Raw genomic sequence first — 7,110 nt, 5'->3', positions numbered from 1 at the left:
AAAAAGACGATTCTGTAGAATTCAAAAACGTAAAAGTTTTTGGTTTACAAGGACCAAAATGTATTGAAAATGCGCTTTTTATTAATTTTATTTTTTTAAGCTAATACAGTTAAGAGTAAAAAGTTCGAGTATGTGGTCGAATGTATATTAATTAGTCCCTAAAATATAATTATTTTCGAAAATAAATATTAAAAAAAATTAACTAAAAACAAACACAAACTTTTAACATTTGCACTGTATTGTACTAAAATGTAGTGAATTATAAAACATGCAAGAATTCTTGTTCTCTGAAAAAGTGAAGTGAAAAAATTTTTCATCACTATTTGTCAAAAAGTTTTCATTATGAAAAGTTTTGGCGATATGAAAAAGATGAGTTGGGCATTTCGCTCAAAATCATAATCTTTTGATAAAGGATAGCATTATCGATTACTAACAATAATTTAACATTATTTAACCTTCCCTTATATTGTTCATTCATATATACATATATATGTATGTATGTATCCCTCTACTTGACAGGCGTCAATGCGCAAATAAATAGATTTTAACTGCCTTCAGCTACCACTCTTTAAAATCAACTGCTGCCCTTAACCACCACCCTTCATAACTATCCAACCTTTATGATTGAACCATAGCTGTCAAATCCAATTACAATAGAGGCAAGTGCATCAGTGGTGCTAGCACAATTGCACTTCTTGCAGTGGTGACGAGGGTTAACAATATGCGTTAGATGTTGCGATGTGTAAACCACATTATATTGGATATTTATTGCGATGCTTCACTTTCTCATCATTTGTTAAATAGCAGAGGATATGTACATATATATGTATGTGCGTGAGTAAGTATCCCTGCAGTAACATTTAGAGCCAGTTTGGCAAAGCGCTTTTCTCATAAAAAACTTACTGTCGCAGATGTGTCAAAAATATAAAGAGTTCAGAACGAGTTCAAAAGTTCTGCAGAGGGAGGCAAGTGCCACTTCGTAGGATACCGCCATGTTAAAAAATACAGTTGAAAGTATTGATTTTGAGATAGATGAAGAACTAGTACCGTTCCTTTTCCAGCTGGTTCGGCGCTAGTTCTGAACCAGTTTGATTTACTGCTGGTATGCATGCATTGCTTTGTGCAGCACATTCCGCCCTTATGCCCATGGATTTGGATGTGTTTGTTGTTACACCGAATGTTGGAACAGCTATTGCAAGAGTGTACATGACATGGCAACAACTGGTGCGCTTTCACCGGTCAGTCATCGGGGATGCAATGGGATATGTCAAAACAAAACCATGGAAAACGTGAACTCAATTGAAGTCATCTTCGATAAATTGTGCCAGAGACAAACCACTGAGTTGCAAATGTATAAGCGGAGTGATTCGTTGGTATGCAATTAAAATTTCTATGTATCCGAAAATTGATGAGGATACATCCTTAATTAAAATATATTCATACGCTTGAATTCAGTACCAGCATATTCGCAGACTTCACAAAAGTCGAACACAAAATGGATTCAATAAAGTACCCCTTAGGGGTTGCGTCGTACGGCTCTGCGAGTTTCGACTAGTAATTAGAATAAATTTAATTTTTGGCAGACAAAAAGGGTGTACTTATTAGTAAATGATAATAAATAATTATTTTTACGCGTTGCATCTTTATTTTGTACAACTAATAAGAATGTATCTAAATACATATGTATATGTATGTATATGTAACTTCATTCACACATACATCTGTACATACCCTGCAAAAAATGGGACTAATCCGGGATGACTCCGGGAGCAATCGCAAAGGAGCATGCGACTAATACCACTTTTGATCTCTTTATATGGAATGAACTGTTCGCTTTTGTTCGAGCATGTCCTATGAAGAGACTAATTGTTCACATTTATACCCGAAAGGGTATAAAAAGCGACTAGTCACTTTTAAAAAATAAAAATAAAAATTTTCGCCAGCTGAGATTCGAACCGGGGTGCTCAGTTTTGTTGGGCGAATACTCTCTCTGTGTGCCAACGCCGCACATGAAATTTCATTGACTAAAATTATTTATTTATTTCATTAAATCGTGAATAGTACCCGTTAGAGATGAGTTGAGGACTAATTAATGCCCAATTGTACCCGATTGAGAGTAATCTCGGAATACTCTCTTTAGAGATTAGTCGCACAATTTTTTGCAGGGTACTTACGAGTATTTATACGAGGCAATTTTTTACCCCGCGCAAATTGCTCCCTCTTCAACTTCACTTAATTTAAACATTTCGGATATATAAATAAAATACTAGATTAAAACTCCCACCTCGGAGTGTCATAATAACTTAACTTTCAAAATGATTCGAACCTCATTCTTCGTATAAGAATTATAAGGGTGTGACATGAATGTAATTTCCGTTAGCTGCAACTCTTTTTTGAGCACCTTCACCTTTAGAATTTTCTACAATGCTATATACATATGTATGTAGTATGTGTGTATGTAAATAAAAATGTTCATGTACTCGTATGCTTGTTCAAGTGAGTTGTGCGAGTTATATCCGGTTTTTCGCAAATTGTGTGGACATTTTATAAGCCATACAAAATTGTAGCAGGCGACATGTTTGCAATAAATACTGGCAATCAAGTTTCTACACATTGCTTACTTTTACATGCACATGGGCACATACATATCATATGTACATATGTAACATGCAAGAAATATGATTGCACCGTGCGACAGACAATTTTACACACAAAAAATCAATATATCCGCAAGACTACGGACCAAAGATAGCAAAACTACATTATTAGTTTTTCTCTTTGACGTCAGGATTGTTTTCAAAAGGACTTTGAAATTTCAAAGACATCATTAACTCAAAATATTCAGAGCAGCGTAGAATAATAATATGGGTATAAAATAAAAGAGAAAATTCTGTAAAATGAAAAGAGATAAAAAACTGTACTGTGCATAATGACGAATAGGTTGAATTGAAAATTTTATCCTTGAATGTCCGTAAATGTTTGTAAATTGTTTTTTTTTTTAATTAAATGTTAGAGATTAGTGTGCAGAGAATAGGAAGTTTTAAAATATCGCAGATTCTTTTTTGTATTCCCAGTAAAGAGTAAAATAAGCGAAGTCCATTTTACAGCCAATAAGTCAATAGGGGTGTTCAGCATCTTGTACATATGCTCTTGGATTTGCATATTCGTTTCATTTGTAAATTCACAACGATATAATGCACACGGTTGCCATGGCAGCAAGCATAAAATTTGCAAATGCAATTCCAACTGCAAATCCAAGAACATTTGCACAACATCATGAACAGCCCTAATGTGTTATATGAATTTTCTTTACCCAGCACAGCTAAAGGAAGTGAAATTGTAATAAGACTTCATAAGCCAATGCCTTCTAGAACAGATTACCACAAAAAGCGATATCAGATTTCTTGCTGGGTATATGGTAAAGGTGATGGTTATGATATGTTTGCATGGAGTAAGGAATGAATTTGTAAATTATAGCAACGAATGGCACTGGCTTATTTAGAGGGCATTTCGTAAAATAGGCATATTTCATACAAAAAATTTAAAAGAAATTAAATCCGTACATTTTATGGTACGATAATAGATTTCACTGCTGGATTATTTCATTTTTATCGCAACAATAAAAGCTTGAATTTCCTAAAATCTTTCGGGCAGATTTCGCAAATTTTTAGCTCTTAATTTTTTAGATTTTTTTCCAAGGTCAAGGAAAACTCCGAAACACTAAAAATTACGGAAATATCCGAAAGCCGCCAAAAAATTCCAAAATATCGCTCATAGTCATCGGAGCGCTGGACATTATAGGTTTACCATTTTTCCTACTCAGCAATTCAACAGCGACAGCATACGGTGTAGTAAATGTATATCCATTTGACACATTTCCAAACTGGTCGTGCATATTTCAGAACGAGACTGCTGTGAAATCTTAAAAGATGTGTACACGTTATTTTAGCAACATCTGTACATAGGTTACTTTGTAATTATATACGAAAATCTAATGTTCAGAATTTCTGCAGGAGGCTGTCCTGTGGATATCGGAATTCGACCAGATAGCGGGCGTGTTCTGATTTTAAGAAGCTCACTTGAGGGTAAGTGCTCTACCAAAACGCCTCCGAAAAACAAATAGTGAGAGAAGAAGTTTTCTGTTCTATTAAACTGCATCAAAAATTTTCCACAACGTTTTGTTAGCCATGTTGAGATTGTTATTGCAACTCTATTCAATTTGGGTTTACTCAAGTGTAAGCACTTACCACTTGAAATTATGTACCCTAAGGAGCACAGCAATTTAGAATGCAATAAAATACCAAGAAACTCCCGCTGCGAATGCAACAAAACGTAAAAGTTAAGGGAAGTGGTTGGTCAACATGTGGCATGACGCATGTAGCATGGTGTGGCATGTATTTGGTGTCTCGTATGTCTTTGTTGATCCCGAAAATTACAAACCAATTTACAATGTGCTTAGGTATATAACGGGTGATTTTTTTGAGGTTAGGATTTTCATGCATTAGTATTTGACAGATCACGTGGGATTTCAGACATGGTGTCAAAGAGAAAGATGCTCAGTATGCTTTGACATTTCATCATGAATAGACTTACTAACGAGCAACGCTTGCAAATCATTGAATTTTATTACCTAGAAAAGTTGGCAGAAAATCCGCTTTTTTATCGACAAATTTTGTTCAGCGATGAGGCTCATTTCTGGTTGAATGGCTTCGTAAATAAGCAAAATTGCCGCATTTGGAGTGAAGAGCAACCAGAAGCCGTTCAAGAACTGCCCATGCATCCCGAAAAAATGCACTGTTTGGTGTGGTTTGTACGCTGGTGGAATCATTGGACCGTATTTTTTCAAAGATGCTGTTGGACGCAACGTTACGGTGAATGGCGATCGCTATCGTTCGATGCTAACAAACTTTTTGTTGCCAAAAATGGAAGAACTGAACTTGGTTGACATGTGGTTTCAACAAGATGGCGCTACATGCCACACAGCTCGCGATTCTATGGCCATTTTGAGGGAAAACTTCGGAGAACAATTCATCTCAAGAAATGGACCGGTAAGTTGGCCACCAAGATCATGCGATTTGACGCCTTTAGACTATTTTTTGTGGGGCTACGTCAAGTCTAAAGTCTACAGAAATAAGCCAGCAACTATTCCAGCTTTGGAAGACAACATTTCCGAAGAAATTCGGGCTATTCCGGCCGAAATGCTCGAAAAAGTTGCCCAAAATTGGACTTTCCGAATGGACCACCTAAGACGCAGCCGCGGTCAACATTTAAATGAAATTATCTTCAAAAAGTAAATGTCATGGACCAATCTAACGTTTCAAATAAAGAACCGATGAGATTTTGCAAATTTTATGCGTTTTTTTTAAAAAAAAAGGTATCAAGCTCTTAAAAAATCACCCGTTACTTCTTAGTACTGATATCGGAACACCACTATTCAGGACAAATATATTGAAGATCGAAATTTTATTTTATTATTTTGTAGTTACATACGTCTGCTGGAATGCATATATGGAGCCACCTAAAGCATAATATATAAAAAATATGTAATGTTAAATAAAAAAAACATGTTAAAATTTTTTTTGGATATTGTTTTTCTCATTGATATTTTATGTCCAAAAGTAGTTAGTTACAATTCCACCAAGTAAATATAGTTAGCGTTTATCAAAGAAAATATACAGAAAATAGTGAACTTTAGTTCTTTCCTAATCAACTTCAAGTTAACTTATAGTTGGATACATTTCCTGCAGTGGCTACCACACCTACGTACAGTAGCATTTCCCTATTCTTGTTTTTGTGCAAAAATTCTACTAGGACTAAGGCTACTTAGAGCGGTTTTGTGTGCCTTTACAAGATAAGAAATTCATTGTGATTGCGTGTAAGTATTTACTTATATATTCCCCAATAAGTGTGTAGCTACAAATATTTGTTCACGTGTCCGTTTTGTTTACATTGCGCATGAAAGGATTTCAGTTCTTCTGTAGCATGAAGTGCAAGACGAGGATAATGCAATAGCGAAAGAAAATACACTAAGGACAACGAACGAATTGTCGGTGAATTGAGTTTCATCTTTCTCAATTGCGGCTATTGCGACACTGTGATTTGTGTGAGATTGTGCACTTATGTATGTATGTTCATATATGTATGTATTTACATATGTATATGTGTGAACCTACATATTTTTCTGCTATATTATTTACTGTGCAGTAAACTGACACACGAGCTGTCAGACTTTGTGTACATACTTAATGTATAAAAAGTGCATGCTCGTTCGTAGAAGTCTTTTTTTTTCTGTCGCGCCAGGACAATAACCTGGAGACAATTTAATTTCCTTTTTTTCACCCACACATTCACGCCCATCCCACCCAAAGAAAGGGATGCTGCTTCAAATGAGTGCAGCGTAGTTTATATGAGTGCAGATTGAATGTGAATCGGTGTAAATTTTCACACTTTTTTATCTTGCTGGCGTTGCCACAATTGTCGACTTACGCCCAATCCGCCGCCTGCCGCTGCGCTACGAGTACAATAAAATGCAATCTGAGCCGCAGGCGTTTTTTTATACATTAAAGTGTGAGCAAATATGAAGGCAACAACAATAGCAAATCGAACAAATGGTAAAGTAAATAAGAGCAATGTATCAGTTTTTTATTCAGTAGGGAGAGCATGTATAGGGTGATCCATCTAGACCTTTTTTTTATACCCGAGCGCACTTGTGCACAAGGGTATTATAACTTTGTTCACATAACGGTTGTTTGTAACAGGCAAAACGAATCGAGATAGATATAGACAAATGTATACATAAATGATCACAATGAAAAGAGAAATCGATTAAGCGGTGACTGTCTGTCCGTCCGTCCGTCCGTCCGTCCGTCCGTCTGTCCGTCTGTGCACACGATAACTCGAGTAAAAATTGAGATATCTTAACGAAACTTGGTACGTGAACTTCTTTTGGGCGTAGGACGGATGGTATTGAAAATGGGCGAAATCGGACAATAACCACGCCTACCTCCCATATAACGGTAATTTTAAGAAATACGAAAACTGCGATATTTTAGTAACTACTGAAGATAATTCACTCAAAATTGATACTTACAATGAGTTTCAGACGGAAAA

The sequence above is a fragment of the Rhagoletis pomonella genome, unplaced genomic scaffold (assembly GCF_013731165.1).
Source record: "Rhagoletis pomonella isolate Grant_MI unplaced genomic scaffold, Rhpom_1.0 Rhpom_scaffold_00007, whole genome shotgun sequence".
Lineage (NCBI taxonomy): Eukaryota > Metazoa > Arthropoda > Insecta > Diptera > Tephritidae > Rhagoletis > Rhagoletis pomonella.
Note: the sequence above shows the minus strand (reverse complement) of the source record.